Source organism: Arvicanthis niloticus, unplaced genomic scaffold, assembly GCF_011762505.2.
Source record: "Arvicanthis niloticus isolate mArvNil1 unplaced genomic scaffold, mArvNil1.pat.X pat_scaffold_924_arrow_ctg1, whole genome shotgun sequence".
NCBI classification, from domain to species: Eukaryota; Metazoa; Chordata; class Mammalia; order Rodentia; family Muridae; genus Arvicanthis; species Arvicanthis niloticus.
In genome coordinates, this window is record NW_023046492.1 from 36,571 (window position 1) to 52,396 (window position 15,826).

The 15,826-nt window shown below is 41.1% G+C and overlaps 1 long non-coding RNA gene across 2 annotated transcripts; it reads left to right on the forward strand.

Moving 5' to 3' along the window:
* Positions 1 to 7,007: 7,007 nt before the first annotated feature.
* On the forward strand, positions 7,008 to 9,869 carry LOC143433848 (uncharacterized). 2 transcript variants are annotated; one of them, XR_013070437.1, is made up of 3 exons: positions 7,008 to 7,653; positions 8,239 to 8,334; positions 9,198 to 9,869. It is a non-coding gene; the product is annotated as an uncharacterized LOC143433848 (long non-coding RNA). The 2 variants fall into 2 exon arrangements; XR_013070438.1 differs by having other exon boundaries at positions 9,249 to 9,869.
* The last annotated feature ends 5,957 nt before the right edge of the window (positions 9,870 to 15,826 follow it).

Here is a 15,826-nt window from a genome sequence, read left to right on the forward strand (position 1 = left end):
AATTAGCGAGTTAGGAATCAATTAATTAGTTAAGACCCCATCACTTAGAATTTTACTTTGTTAGAATCTCTTCCTCTCCACTCAGGACCTTTTCACGTTTCCCCTCAGATAGCTTTTATAAAATATTTTTTACACTTAATAAACTCCATAGCAACTTTTTTTTTAAATGTCTTTTTTTTTTCTGTGACCCAGCAGTTAGAGCCCAGCAGTTCCTGTTGAGATAGAACAAAGCCACCTTGCATAATCGTCTGTTGTTAGACTACAGGTGTTAATCACCCTAGCCTGCAGTCTCTTATCCTCAGTGTTAGTATTCCGAAGTTTTCCTATCCGAGTCACTTGGCACCATTGTTGTTGTTTTAAGAAGTAGTCCCACGCAGCTCAGAACAGACCACTCCAGACCATGCGGTTCCAAGGGGGAGAAAGTTTATTCAGGGGAAAGGGCAAAGGTGGGGAGAGAAGAGAAGTAGAGGCCAGCCATGACTACGTGGAGAGAGAGAAAGATGGGGGAGGGGACAGAGAGGCAAGAGGGTAAGAGAGGAAGAGAGCAAGAGAAGAAGAGAGGGAGTAAGAGAGAGAGGAGGGGGCAAGCAGCCCCTTTTATAGTGGATCAGGCTACCTGGAGGTTGCCAGGTAACTGTGGGGAGGAGCATACCTGGCTGTTGCCAGGTAACTGTGGGGAGGAGCATACCTGGCTATTGCCAGGTAACAGGGGATGTGGAGTTTAGACGAAATACTAACACTCAGAAGTTTTTAGGATAGTTCTCTCTCTCTCTCTCTCTCTCTCTCTCTCTCTCTCTCTCTCTCTTCCCATGTCGGGGCTGGGCTGGCCCCCAGCAGGGATGGTCTTAAGAAGTTTATTGTAAAGGTGAGGAAGTTTTATTGTAAAGCCTCCTGAGGATGTACTGCCTGGTCACCTGGCTGCTCAGACCCAGGGCTCAGAAGAGGAAGCAGGCGCAAGGCAGGAAGCGGGGGGGTGGGGGGGTGGGGGGTACTGCAAAGTCTGCCAAGACTCAGAATCAGAAGCTGTGGGTGTCTGTAAGGAACCTGTGATCGGGTAACAGGAAAGGCTAGGTGGAAGGAATCTGGAGGAGAGGCAGAGAAACAGCAAAGGACCAAGAAATGTGAAACTTATTTTCTGGAGATGGAGAATGTCTCTCAGCTCACGAACCTGAGAAAAAAAGGCAGTTTCGCATATCAGAAAGAGAGAGAAGGTTGGAAAGGCGAGCATGGGGAGGGGAGCAGAAGGTGCCCTGAGAGAAGGCCAGTCAAGATTGTGAAAGCAGCGGTTTCACCCTGAAGTTCAAAGGCTCTGGGTCGGGGAAAGCAGCCTGCTGCTGTTGCTGCTGCAGCTGCCTAGGGAGCTCAGCCCCTGTGAGAGAGTGACAGGAAAGATGAGGTGCTGAGGATCAGGTGACGAGGAGGAGGGATACAGGGCAGAAAGCCGTGAAATCTGTTCCTGTAGGTGAAAGATCTCTGTCAATTCATGGACCTGGGAAGAAAGTCGGGCCTTCATATCAGAAAGGGAAGCAGACAAAATAGTAGGAAAGGTCAGAATCGCAGGGATAGAGAGTGTTGCAGGGGACCAAAGAAACCGGAAATGGTGTTGTGGCTGAGGGAGACGCTTCTTTCACAAACGTGGCAGAAGCTCCAGGATCCAAAGGCTGTGATTCAGAAGCAGCGGAGAGCGCTGAGGCAGAGCCCGCTGAAGCTGAAAGGATGGGGGCAAAATGTGTCAAGGCTGGAACCTCTGGAAGGGCAGAATCGCTGCCCGCTGAAGCAGCGGCTGGGAGAGCAGAGGAGCTGCGATCGCGGTGGCTGTTGGGAGTGCAGAAACGTTGTGCGCCAGATCTGCGATCTCGGCTGCGGCTGGAAGAGCAAAAACGCTGCATGCAGGAGCGGGTCGAGGCGGCGGCTAGGGAGGGGGATGGAGACAAATATCGAAAAGCAGCATAGGGAGGGCATAGAAGCAGAGGCTTCCGAAGAACAGGATTACAGTAGGAAGTTTGAGAGTGAGAGATGTAAGGGTCGCCAGTGGCTAGAGGCACATATTGTGGGGGCAAAGGAGCAGCGGGCACAGAACTATGACAAGGGCGCACAGGCGAGGCCAGGGGTGAGAAGAATCCAAAGCCGACAAATCAGGATAAATATGAGGAGAATCGGACGAGGAGGGAAGCTGAGACTCATGAGGCATATCAATAAGTGTAAAAGGAACAGAGGCCTGAGATGGCAGGTGGGAGGAACCAGCGGAGCCAGGGCATGATTGTGATAAGCAGTATTCTGCGACCAACAAGAGCTGGCGCTTACCCAAATCTTTGTCTGCATCCTCAATAATGTCCCTAATAATACCCCAAAATGAAAAAATTGTTGGATTAACTGCACCATCACCTTCGCATTTAATTTTTTCATTTAGTTCACGACCCACTTTTTGCCACTTCTTAGGGTGTATGATAGGACCGTCAAGCATAAACCAAGGACACTGTTCATCAATAAACACAAAGAAATCAATAAGATCTTTTTTCTTAACCCTAATTCCTCTCTCTCTGAGACTCTGTTTGAGGTCCTTTATAAAGGATGCCTCCTTCGACAATGAATGGCCCATTCTTATGGGACAGAATGAAACTTACCCCGAGGACAACAGGTCACGGGCGATGATCCTGTCTCACTCAATATACCATGCGCACGCCTTCTTCTGCCAAAGCTCCGTCCTGAGGAATCCATGCCTCGAGCCCCAACATTTGGACGCCACCTGACCCGACCTGCGGGCCCTAGGTTATTCGTGAGGGATGAGGAGGATTGCAACCTGGAAGAACGGGCGAGCGAGAGAGAGAATGGACTCAAGGAAGCAAATGTTTGTCAAGAGTCATATATTTGGGCACCAAGTGCTTATTTATAATACATTTTTCAAAGGGAGGGGTAAGAGGGATCCAGGTGATGGGAAAGTTGGATCCAGGTGATGGGAAAGTACAGAATCTTCTGGGCCTGTGCCCTAAAACAATGGCGGTCCAACTGCCTACTTCAAAAGATACGGTACACTGCTTTACATCTAAAAATCTATTTGTAACTATCAAACAGAACCTTGTGGTTGCTAGGGAGATGAAGCTGCAGGAGACATTGTGCAGGTGGGGAGAAGTAGGGGGTGAGGGTAAGAGGCAAGGGTCCTGGCTTCTGACAGGCCTATTTTAAAATTTTCTTTCACTAGAAGACAGCATTGGGTACTCCTGGTACTGGAGTTGCAAATCGCCATGTGGGTGCTGGCAACAGAGCCCACCACAGTCCTCTGAAAGAGAAGCTAGTGCTCTTGGCTGCTCATCGATCTCTGGTCCAAACCATTTTTTACATGATATGTTCAGTAACTTTATTATAGTGTGCAACAGACATTACCACCATTCATCAGTAGATCCCTTTCATCTTGACCTAAGATGCTTCTGTTACTACCTCCAGTCCCAAAACACAGTGTCCTATTTTCAGTCTCTCTTTAGTACTTGAAGTATCTGGTCTGAGTGGGTTGGTAAACTGAAGTATCTGGTCTGAGTGGGTTTACAAACTGGCGCTTTTTCTTAGCAAATTTTCATAATTATGTGGTTGCACTTATTAAATTTCCTAAGTCTAAATAATATTTCATTGTGCCCTCCTCAGCCTTGAGCAGACTGAACAGACCTTGCATGCCACACAGGACCTTAACACCTAGGTGAAGTCAGCCTCTTTGTTTACACTTGAACCTAGAAGAACCTAGAAGAACAGACTGCCTGCTGAGCCTGCTTTGTGACATGATCCAGCTGAAACAAAGGACTGGTTCAGTGTACCCAGACATTGTGCTGTTTAAAGTATATTAAATAGAAGGCTGTCTGTGTGTGTGTATGTGTGTGTGTGTGTGGTATGTGTGTGTGTGTGGTGTGTGTGTGTGTGTGTGTGTGTGTGTGGTGTGTGTGTGTGTGTGTGTGTGTGTGTTTCATTTGTGAATCCAGAGCATTTTGGTGGGTGATGAGGATTGTGTGCTGTTGCCACCAGCAGGGTGATTTGAGTAGTGATAATTATGATATTCAGCATATGAGTATTTGTCTACATAAAGGTATATTTACAGCATGCATGTAGAGGGCAGAAAATGTTGGATGTCCTGAAACTGGAGTTACAGAGGGTTCCAAGCTTCCTTGTGGGTGCTGGATACTAAGCTTTGGTCCTGTGCAAGAGAAGCAAATGTTCTTAAGTGCTGAATCATCTCTTCAGCTCCAGTATTTTATTTTTTCTCCCCAGAAGTTTAATTATGAGTTTTAGTTAGCATACAAACTCATGGGATTTATCACAGAATTTTCATGCATATCTATCATTTGTTCATGCCTCCCTCCAGCTCCTACTCCTTTGTTCCAGTTGATATCTGTCATGGACCCCTTCTGCTTCCACAGTATTAAATCTGAATATTTTCTAGTTTATCTATTTTTTTTGTTCTTGTGCTTTTCATACCATATCCAAGAAATATTGCCAAGTCCACTGCCAAATAGTCACCTATTTTTTCTTTCTAGAGCGCAATAGTTTTGGTTTTATGTTTAAGTCCATTTTAAAATCAATTTTGAATTACTATTTATATATAGTGTAAGCTAATGGTCCACCTTTCTTTGCATATGATATCCCAGTTTCACTAGCTCTCTTCATTTAAAAGAATGTCCCATTGTATTTCTTCTGGAGAAACCCCTTTAACTACAGATGAACCTGGATTCCACTGTACTTAATGTCCTCAGTTGTAAGTAACTAAGTAGAAAACTGATGGTTAAGGTAAGGGAAAAGGCTGGGCGGTGGTGGCGCATGCCTTTAATCCCAACACTTGGGAGGCAGAGGCAGGTGGATTTCTGAGTTCAAGGCCAGCCTGGTCTACAGAGTGAGTTCCAGGACAGCCAGGGCTACACAGAGAAACCCTGTCTCGAAAAAAAAAAAAAAAAAAAGTAAGGGAAAAGGTCCTGAGAAGAGAGATAGGAGTGGTCTTAAACCAAGCTTATCTCACCTTATCCTTGAGCAGCCACAGATTGCTTTCTCTGAATTTGTGTCACATGAGCTATGTCATATGACTAAATGTGCACACCAATTAACTCATTGTATATTTGTTTTAGCTAACAAATTTTTCTTGTAACTCTAAGTGAAGGTAAGGTAGCACTTTACATCTGGATATGATTACAGTAATTGGATTGATTAAACATCACTCAGAGGCACTTGCACTTACTTATTTTGGTTATTGGTGTGTTTGAGATAGGCTCTGGTTGCATTGCTAGCTAGCCTCTATTGGCTTGAACTTAAAACAGATTTGTAATTTGTTTTGAGGCTAAAGACTTATAAGTTAACTTTTATCCTTTGCTTTATCTCCTTGAACATAGCACGGTTATTGAAAAGGCTAAAGTTCTCTACCCACTAATTTTGTTCTTAGGTGGCTCTTATTTGTATAGTTTATTTTTTTGTGTCACAGTTGTATTTGTAAATTGACTGTAGAGTAAACAAAAGTGTTGTCATAGTGGAATACAGTTGTTCTAGCCAGTTGCTTCTTGCCAGGGTTACTTCAGTCCACTTCACAGATTAACTAATGTGAGGTTGTTGGTATCAGGCTCCGGAACCCAGTGGCATCACATCTAGGCAACCCCCACATTGTTGCTAAGGCAACTGCCATACATTCCCAGAATCCACCTGGCTACCTCACCTTTACCTGGGAGAGGATATGTCACCACCCATATAAAACAGGAGGAACCCCCTGACCTTGCTCTCTTCTTCCATCTTCTTCTATTTCTCTTCCCCCACCCCCCCACCCCGTGTTTGCCCTATCTCCTGAATAAACTCTCCCCCTTGGAACTGTTTGGTCTGGTGTTGTGGTTTCTAAGCTGCATACAGACTGGATATGACAACAGTCTTCAACCTCTCAAAGCTCACCTCCTGGGACTTACTTCCTCCAGCAAGGCCATACCTGTTAATCCCTTCCAAATAGCACCACCAGATGACAAGTGTCCAAATATCTGAGTCTGTGGGGACATTCTCATTCATTTGACTGCATATAGTTACATTTAATGACTGTGACATACACATTCACAGAATTCTCAAGTCATTTGCTTTTAAAAGGAGGTGTATAGATTCGGAATTTTGAACCAGTAATTTTGTAATAGGAATTCCTTTGACTCTTAAGGGATGAAATCTTTAGGACTGGCAAATAAGCTACTTAAGGAGAATTTAAGAGAAGCATGGAAATTCTGGGCTTCATAATGAGGACACCACTGAACACCCTTGCACATGCCTAGAGCAAGTTTAGAAGCAAAACTCTTCTGTCCGCAGAATTAGTAATTTATTCTCAAGGCCTTTTACATATGCCACCTAAAACATATAAATTGTCTTTCTCACTCCTGTGACTTAGCTGATAACGTCTGTGTATCTTTACCTATCTTTCATATATATATATATATATATATATATATATATATATATATATATATATATAGTCATTAATACAAATGTTGGAAAGAGAAACCAAATCAAAGGTCATTTCAAAAACTAAGAGTCATGTGTGTTGATAAAATATGTTTTAAAGATTCTCATAAACCTTACCAAAGCCAATTTGACTTTGATAGTGTATGTAAGGCTTCATATAATAATCTTTGATATAAACTTAGATAATTATAGAAAGCTATGTGAATATTGTATTTATGAATGATAATGCAGTGATAGCCTAACTTGTAGCTAGAAAAATTTGACTTTGTGCCTCTTTGGATCTAACAATGACTTAACTGGCTTACTAGTTAGTCCCTAAGCCTGAAGCTTGAGACATGACAGCATTTAGTAATCATGGTGTTGTATGGCACAGTGTTGCCTTACGAATGCCAGTGTTTTTTGTCCTCTGCCCCCACTCCCTTCTCTTGTCTGTCTGCCTTTACCCAGTCTGCAGGCCTCACCCCTCTCCCTTCTCCCAATAAACACCCTTATACCTGACCTCTCTCATGTAGTAATTTTTCAAGAGCACATCTTGGCATGGGGCTGCAGTAATACCCCCTTGCTGTATTATATTTCAGCCTCATGTATTAAATTTGTTACAACAATAATCAGCCCCTTACGATGTGTTCTTTTAATGAACTTCTTGGGGGATGCATTTGTATGGCAAATGTGTTATTCTGTGTGTGTGTTTGCTTGAGTGGCTAGCATGACACGGTTTAGGAGCCATTTTAGGTCAGATGATAAAGGGAATATTTTAGTAGATTGTTTAACTAGTTAGTGGTAAAAAAAAATAGGTGATAGTAATGTTGGATTTATTGATGTTTTATGCAAAGTGAATGTTAAGTGTTGTTTTTCAGGAGGGCATAGATTCTTTCTCCATCAACCTCTCTGACCAAGATGAAAAGTTGAAAAGTGTTTACATATGAGGCTTAAATTGTAGGGAGGATGTTCTCTGGACAGATTGAACTGATAAAGCAACCTGAGAATAACATATTTTGATAAGGTTTATTTGGCATTAATCTTTTGTCTTGTGTTAATTGGACATTTAAATTTTCAAATTTCCTATTTCCCTTGATAGAAGATCAATGAAGAGTACATTATGGTATAACATTGACTTATTTTTTTCTCCCCATACAGAAGTTCCACACACCATGAGGCAGTGTTGTAGGAAGCAAGCAGAAAATGATGGCTGGGAAATAGGTGTGTTTTAATGATTAAAGATATTTACATGTCTAGATAATTTTTGTTATTTTTATGTTATGATATGGCTTCAGGTATAACATGTGACTTTATACACCAACTCTGTATTTTCACTGTTCATAAACTCTAACCCTTAAAGTTTACTTTACTATCAAGGATTTTGTCCTGAGGAAGTAGATATTCTTGCACAGAACAATTTAATATATTTTAGTTTATCTCAGCATTGCTAGAAATACTGAGAATTGGGGAAAATATATAAGTATCTAGTACATCATGTTGTCAGTTAATCATCTAAATAGAGTAAAACATTTTCTTTTTATGTGTCAATTTTTGAGAAAATATAGTGAACATATAAAATTTTAATAATCAGTAAAAACAAATCATTTGCAGTTTGGACAACACATACCACTGTTGTCACCTGTAGCTTTACTTTAAAGACATGATAATCAAAACAGTGAAGCCTAATTATTTTAGGGTTAAAAAAGTGAGACTGTATTTATAAATCTATCAGGGGGCTTTTAAGTTAATTGTGTGGCAGGGAGCTGTAACTGTTGTTTATTGTCTTGCCTTTTCTTGGTTGATTAGGAGGAGTACATGGCTGCCAAGATCCAGATGCTGGAGGAGCAGTTCTGCTATGCAGCAGGATGGGACGCTGTCTGAAATATTTAGTGGAATACAGAGGTTGAGTACATTTAACTTTTTTGGTGCCCAATTTTATTGTGAACTTTTTAGGATTAAGGAAAAAAATGTTTTAATCCTCAATTATTTATAGTCTGTATTATTTACTTTTCTGTTGCTATAAAAAAATACTATGACCAAGGCAGTTTATGGAAGAGATTATTTTGGCTTGTGCTTCCAGAAGGATGAGACTTTCATGGCAGGGAGCTGGGAGATCACATGTTAAACCCCAAACATGAACAGAGAGAGTGACCTGGAATTGAGGCTAGTCTGCATACCATCCTCAGAGCCTGCCTCTAGTGAGGTGTTAAGTCAACATCAGGGTTCAGATATTTGAGCCTATGGTAGACATTCTCATTTAAACCACTACATTCCACTCCCAGGCCCCAAAGGCTCAGAGACCATTGTTATAATTCAAAGTGTATTCAATCCTACTTCAGAAGCCCCCATAGTCTTCCACAGTCTCAATAAAACCCCGTGAGTTTGAATAGTGAATTAATTACAGCATACAATGTCACAGATATACATTACTATTCCTAAAAGGAGGAATGGGGGCATAGTCAGAAAATGCTGGACCAAACAAGACCGATAATGCAGCATGTAATCACTGAATCCCCAGCTCAGCAATTCCCAGCTGTGGGGCATGACCCATCTGAAACCTGATATTTACATGACAATTCATGACAGTAGCAAAATGACAGTCATGAAGTAGCAAAGAAAATAATTTTATAGTTGGGAGTCACCACAACGGAAGGAACTGTATTAAAGGGATACAGTATTAGGAAGGTTGAAAGCCAGTTCTCTAGCTTAATATCTGATGTCGGAGGGCTTAGCTGGCTCCAACCCTCCATCTTTTCTGCCTGCAGAATATATTTCTAACAGGCTGGTTCCACTCTGAAAGCTACTCTTCCTGGCAGATGTCTCACAGCTTTGGTGTCTTCAACATCTTGGAATCTGTAGAGTGACCCAGGCTTCACTTCATGGATCTTCATGCAGCAACTCAGGATTAGGATTGGCCCTGAGGTCCTTTGTGGTGCATGCTTGTGATTTTCCCAAGAAAGGATCTGATGTTCTTTTTTGCTTGAGAAATGGTACATACACAGCAGAAAACATTTGGTTTTGCCAAAGAAGTCAGGAGAGGGCCATATTGTCAGTCTGGAAAGGGTATCTCTAAGGAGCAGGCCCTTAACAGGACTGACTCCATATTTGTAATAGGAAAGAAAACAAGTTTGAAGTGAAGTTGTTTTGAAGTGCTGTGATAACCAGAAGTTGTTTTGATAATCAAAAGTAGTTTTGAAAACCTTATGAATAAAAATATTTGTGCATTAAAATAAGTTGTTTTGAATAAGTGTGATAACCAGTCATAAGTGTGATAACAAAGTCATAGCCTCACAGATAACAAGACACATCTGGTTATCTGCCGTGTATGTCAGAAGTAACCCTAATTCAAGCATAAAAAGGAGCCCTTGGCCGGAGCACTTCATCACACTGGTAGCAATGGTTACCCAGCATGATCCTCCTTTCAGGCCTCCTCTGTAGTGGAGAGCCAAGCACTCTGCAGCATTGATCATCAAAGAGCAGCCAAGAGACTGAGCAATCAGTCAAGGAGACAGCCAAGAGACTGAAGCCTCTCACTTTGTGGTCAAACACTCTCTGGACCTGAGCTGCTGGAAACCACAGAATGCCCTTATCTTGGTGGTCAAGCACTCTCCCAACCTAAGCTGCTGGAAACTACAGTCATAAGGACTCAGGTCTTATAACTCATGAATAGTAATGTACTTACTGCTGTGTTTATTTCTTCGGTAATTAGCAACTTACTATTTGTGTTTATTGTATTGATATTGATAGAGTCAATGCATAGAAAATGTGGCAATACCTCTTGTTACAATAGCTTTAGCATTGGTGATAATATATTGTTTGCTGTGCATTATTAAAGAGCATTTAAATATCAAACCTCTGTCTCTGGCATACTGTCTCTCCTCTTGGGGAACTGACCATCTCACAGTCAATCCTGTATACGATTCCTGAGTGGAGAGGACCTGTCATTCCTCTTCCCACAGGGACCCTAAAATGTGCCCTTCCCCCAGGCCTGAGAAGGCCTGCAAGTCTTTTACCACAATAGATCAAGCAATTGTAGGACCTAGGAGAGGCATTGCATTACCAGCAGGCTACCTGAGCTAAGAAGAATGGACTGCCTGCTGAGCTAGCCTTGACACCTTCCGGACTGCTATCTCCTTGCCCAGCCCCTGGGCTGAACCGAGAAGAGATTCTGGAGGGTGGGGCTTTCCCTTTATATGTGAAAGCCAATTATGAAATTTCAGGCCTTGATCAGAGAACTTTGTCTTGGCCTCATCTCTTCTTGCCCTCCGTCCCCTTTCATTCCCAGCCCCCCTTTCAGGTGAACCCAGTTGACTTGTGGCCGCGGGCGGCTACACTAAAACTTTATCACAACCTGCTCATGACAGAAAACATACTGGGCTCGAGACAGTATCACTTAATTACCTTTTTGTTTTTGTTTTTGCCGTCTCTTCTATCAGCTCTATCTACTCTTCCTGGGACTAATCTCTGCAGTGGTTTAGTAGTTTGTCTTGTGGGTTGATGAAGATATCTGGAAATTTTAACTTATGTATAGTTTTAGCTATGCACTTCCTGTCTGAAGACTTATCTATTGTGATGGTTTGGACAGGAATGGCCCCCATAGGTTCATGTGTTTGGATGCTTGTCCCATAGGGAGCTGCACTATGAGGTGTAGCTTTATTGGAGTATGTGTGGCCATGTTGTGTGGCCATGTCACTGTGCAAGTAGACTTTGAGGTTTTAATAGATGTTCAAGCTACGCCCAGTGTGGTCACAGTCCCCTGCTGCTACTTACAGATCAAGATGTAGAACTCTCACCTCCTTCTCCAGCACCATGTCTGCCTGAATGCTGCCATGCTTCCCACCATGATGATAATGGACTGAGACTCTGAAACTGTAAGTCAGCCCAATGAAATGTTTTCCTTATAAAAGTTTCCTTGGTCATTGTGTCTCTTCACAGTAATAAAACTCTAAGATACCTACTCACCCACTTTCTTTTGCACAGTGAGACTGTTCCATCAGTTTCTGCTCCTACCTCCAAATTATTTATTTATTTAATTTTATTTTCCTTGTTTTTGATTCCAAATAACCTCTTTCTGAGTTTTCATCCACCCAATCTAGATTCTTTCCTTTCTGATCATTTTAGCACTTGTCTTTGTTTATTGGGTATTACTCTACAATTTTTTCTTAATTTTGAGTCTTCTTATAGTCACTTTTGTGTATGTTTATCCCCACAGCAAATTGTTCACAATATGTATTATATTTTTTTAAACCTGTGCAGCTGGCTGATACATGTTTAGCATTTAAGATCTCTATTCATACATCACTGCTTGATTGCTTGGTTTAGATGATTTTACATTGTTTCTCTGGGGCCAAGACTCTTAATGTATGTGCATATTAGCACTCTTAAGTCCTTAGTGTAGTTCCTTGTTATGTAGACAAAAGCTGGAGCTACATTTTCATTACTGTGGTTTTGTATTGTTGTCTCTGTGATGACTGAATCATTCAGGACAGGTTTGTTAAGTTAAAATTAAGTACTAATCAATCAAAATAGTTGCATTGCTTAATGAGGGCAGATCATACTGTTTGTTTATTATCTATTTATTTTTTAATTTTTTGAGACAGGGTTTCTCTGTGTAGTTCTGGCTATCCTGGAACTCACTCTGTAGACCAGGCTGGCCTCAAACTCAGAAATCCACCTGCCTCTGCCTCCCAAAGACTGCCTGGCTAGATCATACTGTTTATAATTACAAGTTTTGCTGGTAAATGTTACTTTAGATTGGATCCTAGTACAGTTTTTAGAGTTGGTCTCTAGAGTATGCAAAATTTTCTTCAATGTATCTTGGCAAATTTAATTTCTTAGACTTTGGTCACATATACTCTGAGAAACTAAGAATGTTAAAAACAAAAGCAAAATCACTACTTTTTAAATCACTAGCTAAGAATCTCCTTAATTCTCTATAGCACCTTACTCACATGGGAGGAAGTGAAGGAGGAAAAGATTGCAGTAATTACTATTTTAATTTTAATTATTTGGTCTTATTATTTGGTGTCTTTGTTTTTCTCTGGTGTTTGGTTTAAAAATGTTGTGGTCCTTTCTGATTCTTTTATTAGTAGGGAGAGGCTGACTGCACAAAGACCCTTGGCTTTTGTGGTTTTGAGCCCTCTGATCTTTTGTCTGAGCTGTAGCCTGCAGCATGTGTATTGATCTCAGGCAGCCTGCAGTGTAACCATTTGTGAGAGCTGGTTTGGCTATCCTGTGCCTTCTTTAGAAGTGTGTGGGGGTTGGGGGGGGGGTATCCAAAATCAGAAAGCATGCACGGGAAGGTTGACTTAGGGCAGAGATGCCTAGATCAGCTCATTGTGTCTGTGAGAAAGCTTTGGAAAGATAGCTGCTGTTTTTTTCAGATAATGATCTCCAGTTGTGAAGGCTACTTCTCTGGCATCCTTGACTTTGGGTCCCTGGTTTTTCTTTCAGGGATCCCCAACTGTGTTGTGACATTGGTGCCACCTTGTGTCCCAGCTCAGGGTTGGGAAGCTACCTCTGGTTGTCTAGGTTTGCTTGGAGCTTGGGGAGGGAGCCCCTCAGTCAGCTCTCTGTAGACCCCTTAGACTCATTGCATGCTTAATTTCCACCTTGATGCAGCTTTAGAGTGAAGCCCTTGTTGTTTATTTTGTGGGGAATGTGGGGGTGGATTTTCATCTCAGCATAGTTCGGTTCTAAGCTGGACATAAGGTGCAGCAATTTGTTGTTAAAATTTCCAACCCTAATTGCCCATATAAATGACACACATTCCAAATATTTTAATTATAAGTCATATGTCAAGATTGGGCAAATCTAATACAATACTAATTTATTTCCCAAAGCTAAGACTCCTTATTAATTGTGGTTTCTCCTGGCCACGTGGTTCTGGTTCATAGTGGCTTCCTCCTCTCTTCTTCCTTCTCTTTTTCTTCCTCTACCTGCCTCCCCCTTTTGAGCCTCCAGTCCCACCTTTCCCGGAAACTATCCAATCACTGGCTCTGTTACTTTTATTGACCAATTAAAATAGAGAGAAGGTTCACCTAAGTCCATGGGGTCTGACTTTTTAGTACAAATCCAAATAATGTTAGTTATTTAAATGTGTGTTTTACTATATTTCTTACACAGCTGTTTTCCACATGTGCATTTGTCTAGTCTGCTGTAGCAGCATAGAATATGTATTGTTAATGGTGTATATTCTTGCCAGTAATACATGCATTTTTTTTTGTTGGATTATCTAAAGGGTCATAATGGTTTTACACAGGAAAGCTAATTGTCAGAAGTTTGATTTGGTTTTGAGTCAGGGTTTTCTGTATAGGCCTCACTGTCCTGGAACTCACTTTGTAGACCAGGCTGCCCTCAAACTCACAGAGGTCTGCCTGCCCTCTGTCTCTGAGTGCTGGGGTTTAAGTCCTACACCTGGCTTGATTTTTTTTAAATACTTACATCATTTTGTTAACTTTGGGTGTTTTGGTGAGGGCTAGTATACTTTGCACTTTAAATATATTTAAGTGGATATTCACTTCCTGCTCTGTCCTTTATCTTAACAGGCAGGCTTCCTCTGATTTAGGAGTAAATAGTCTTTCTTTAATTTTTTTCCAGTTTGTGTTCTTCTTTCACTGGCCTTTTATGAGAATTGGATGTACTCAGAATTGGCTGTCATATTGCATGAAAGATTCAGCCGGAGCCTGAGACAAGTAGAAATGTGTGGGGATTTTGTTTGATTGTTTTTTGCATCTATCCTCTATGATTTTTCTATGTAGTCAGACCATCACTACCAAGAATCAAGTTGGCATTAGGGTGAGGACCTTAAGACAACATCTGGTAAGGCTGTAGTCTGACCCTCAGTCTGCAGTGGGAAATATAATTAGAGTAACTCTGTAGATAGACATTTGAAAGAATGAATTACTGGTGTAGTCCAGTTTTGGATATTGTTTACTCATATATCTTTATGAAGAAATGAATTTTTTATTACTGTTACTTAAGCAGATTTTGTACTTATTAATGCTACTTAAAAAAAAAAAAAACAGGTAGCATAGACAGGATGTGAATTTAGTATAGCATTGTCATAAATCCTGCATTTGAAAGCCTGTGATCATATATTTGCCTTTGGATATTTGTAGAATCTAAATACACATTTTTGTGTTAATTGTTCAAGTGCTGTCATTTTTCCTGTAAAAATTTTTACTGAGTTAATATTGCATACTTTATTCTTACATCATACCATCTGGAATAGTAGTAAGCCAGCTGGTTTGTGGTTGAATACATTTCTACTTCCCAGTGAGGTTATACAGTTTCTATAGTTGCCCTCACAGACTAATATAGACATTGTCAAGAAAGCAAAATGGCCCAGGTGCAGCTTGCATGCCTGTAATCCCAGAACTCAAGAGGCCAAGGCAAGGGGCAAGAAGATCTCAGGTTGGGAAATAGCCTAAGTTACATAATGGAACTATCTGAAAGCAAATGGAAAGACAGTCTGAGGGCTGGAGAGATGGCTCCATGGTTAGATCTCTTGCTTTTACCAGGCATGGTAGAATACCTTAAATCCAGTGTGCAGGACACAGAGCCAGGCTGATCTCTGTGATCTCTGTGAGTTCATAGAGGGACTCTTTTAATCACACCCAAAACAACACAAACCACAACACAACAACAACAACATGGGCATCTCTTGTTCCTCTTGCAGAAGACATAGATAAGTTCCCAGCACCAGCATGGTAGTTTAAAACCTTTTGTAACTATATTTTAAGGGGATCTGATCTCTCTTCTGACCTCCATGGGCACCAACCACACTTGTAAAATGCACGAAGATACATGTTGGCAAACACTCATACACATCAAATCTTTAATTTATTTTTTTTTTAAAGACAGTAAAGACTGGGAAAACAATTTGTAAACTCTGTCTTTTACAGTCTGCCTTGAATATATGAATAACTCTAAACTCAATCAATAGACAACCCTGTTTAAAAATGAGAAATGATGCCAGGCAAGTGGCTGAAGTCTGTACTTCTACCTATGGGAGAGTTAAGGCAGGAAGGTCACAAGTTCATGGCTACCTCAGCAACTTAGTGAGACCCTGTCTCAAATCTTTTTAAAATAAAAATGAGAGACTCTAGAGGCATGAGCTCTAGTAGAACCTTGAAGGCCGAGGGAAAGGGATGAGGGGACGGAGTTAAAGAGATTATTTCATTTAATGATATACAAACGTAGTAAGAACATGGGAGTTTGACCCACATAGTCATTAAGAAAATTCAAATCAAAATTTTACTAGATACTCTATCAAACATATGAAGATGTCTGAAAGAGAATGTTTTGAGGAGGGTGTAATGGCTCCCTTATAACACTGCTATTGGAACTAGCAATGATTATGCAAATAAAAACCCCTTTTTAAAACTATGGA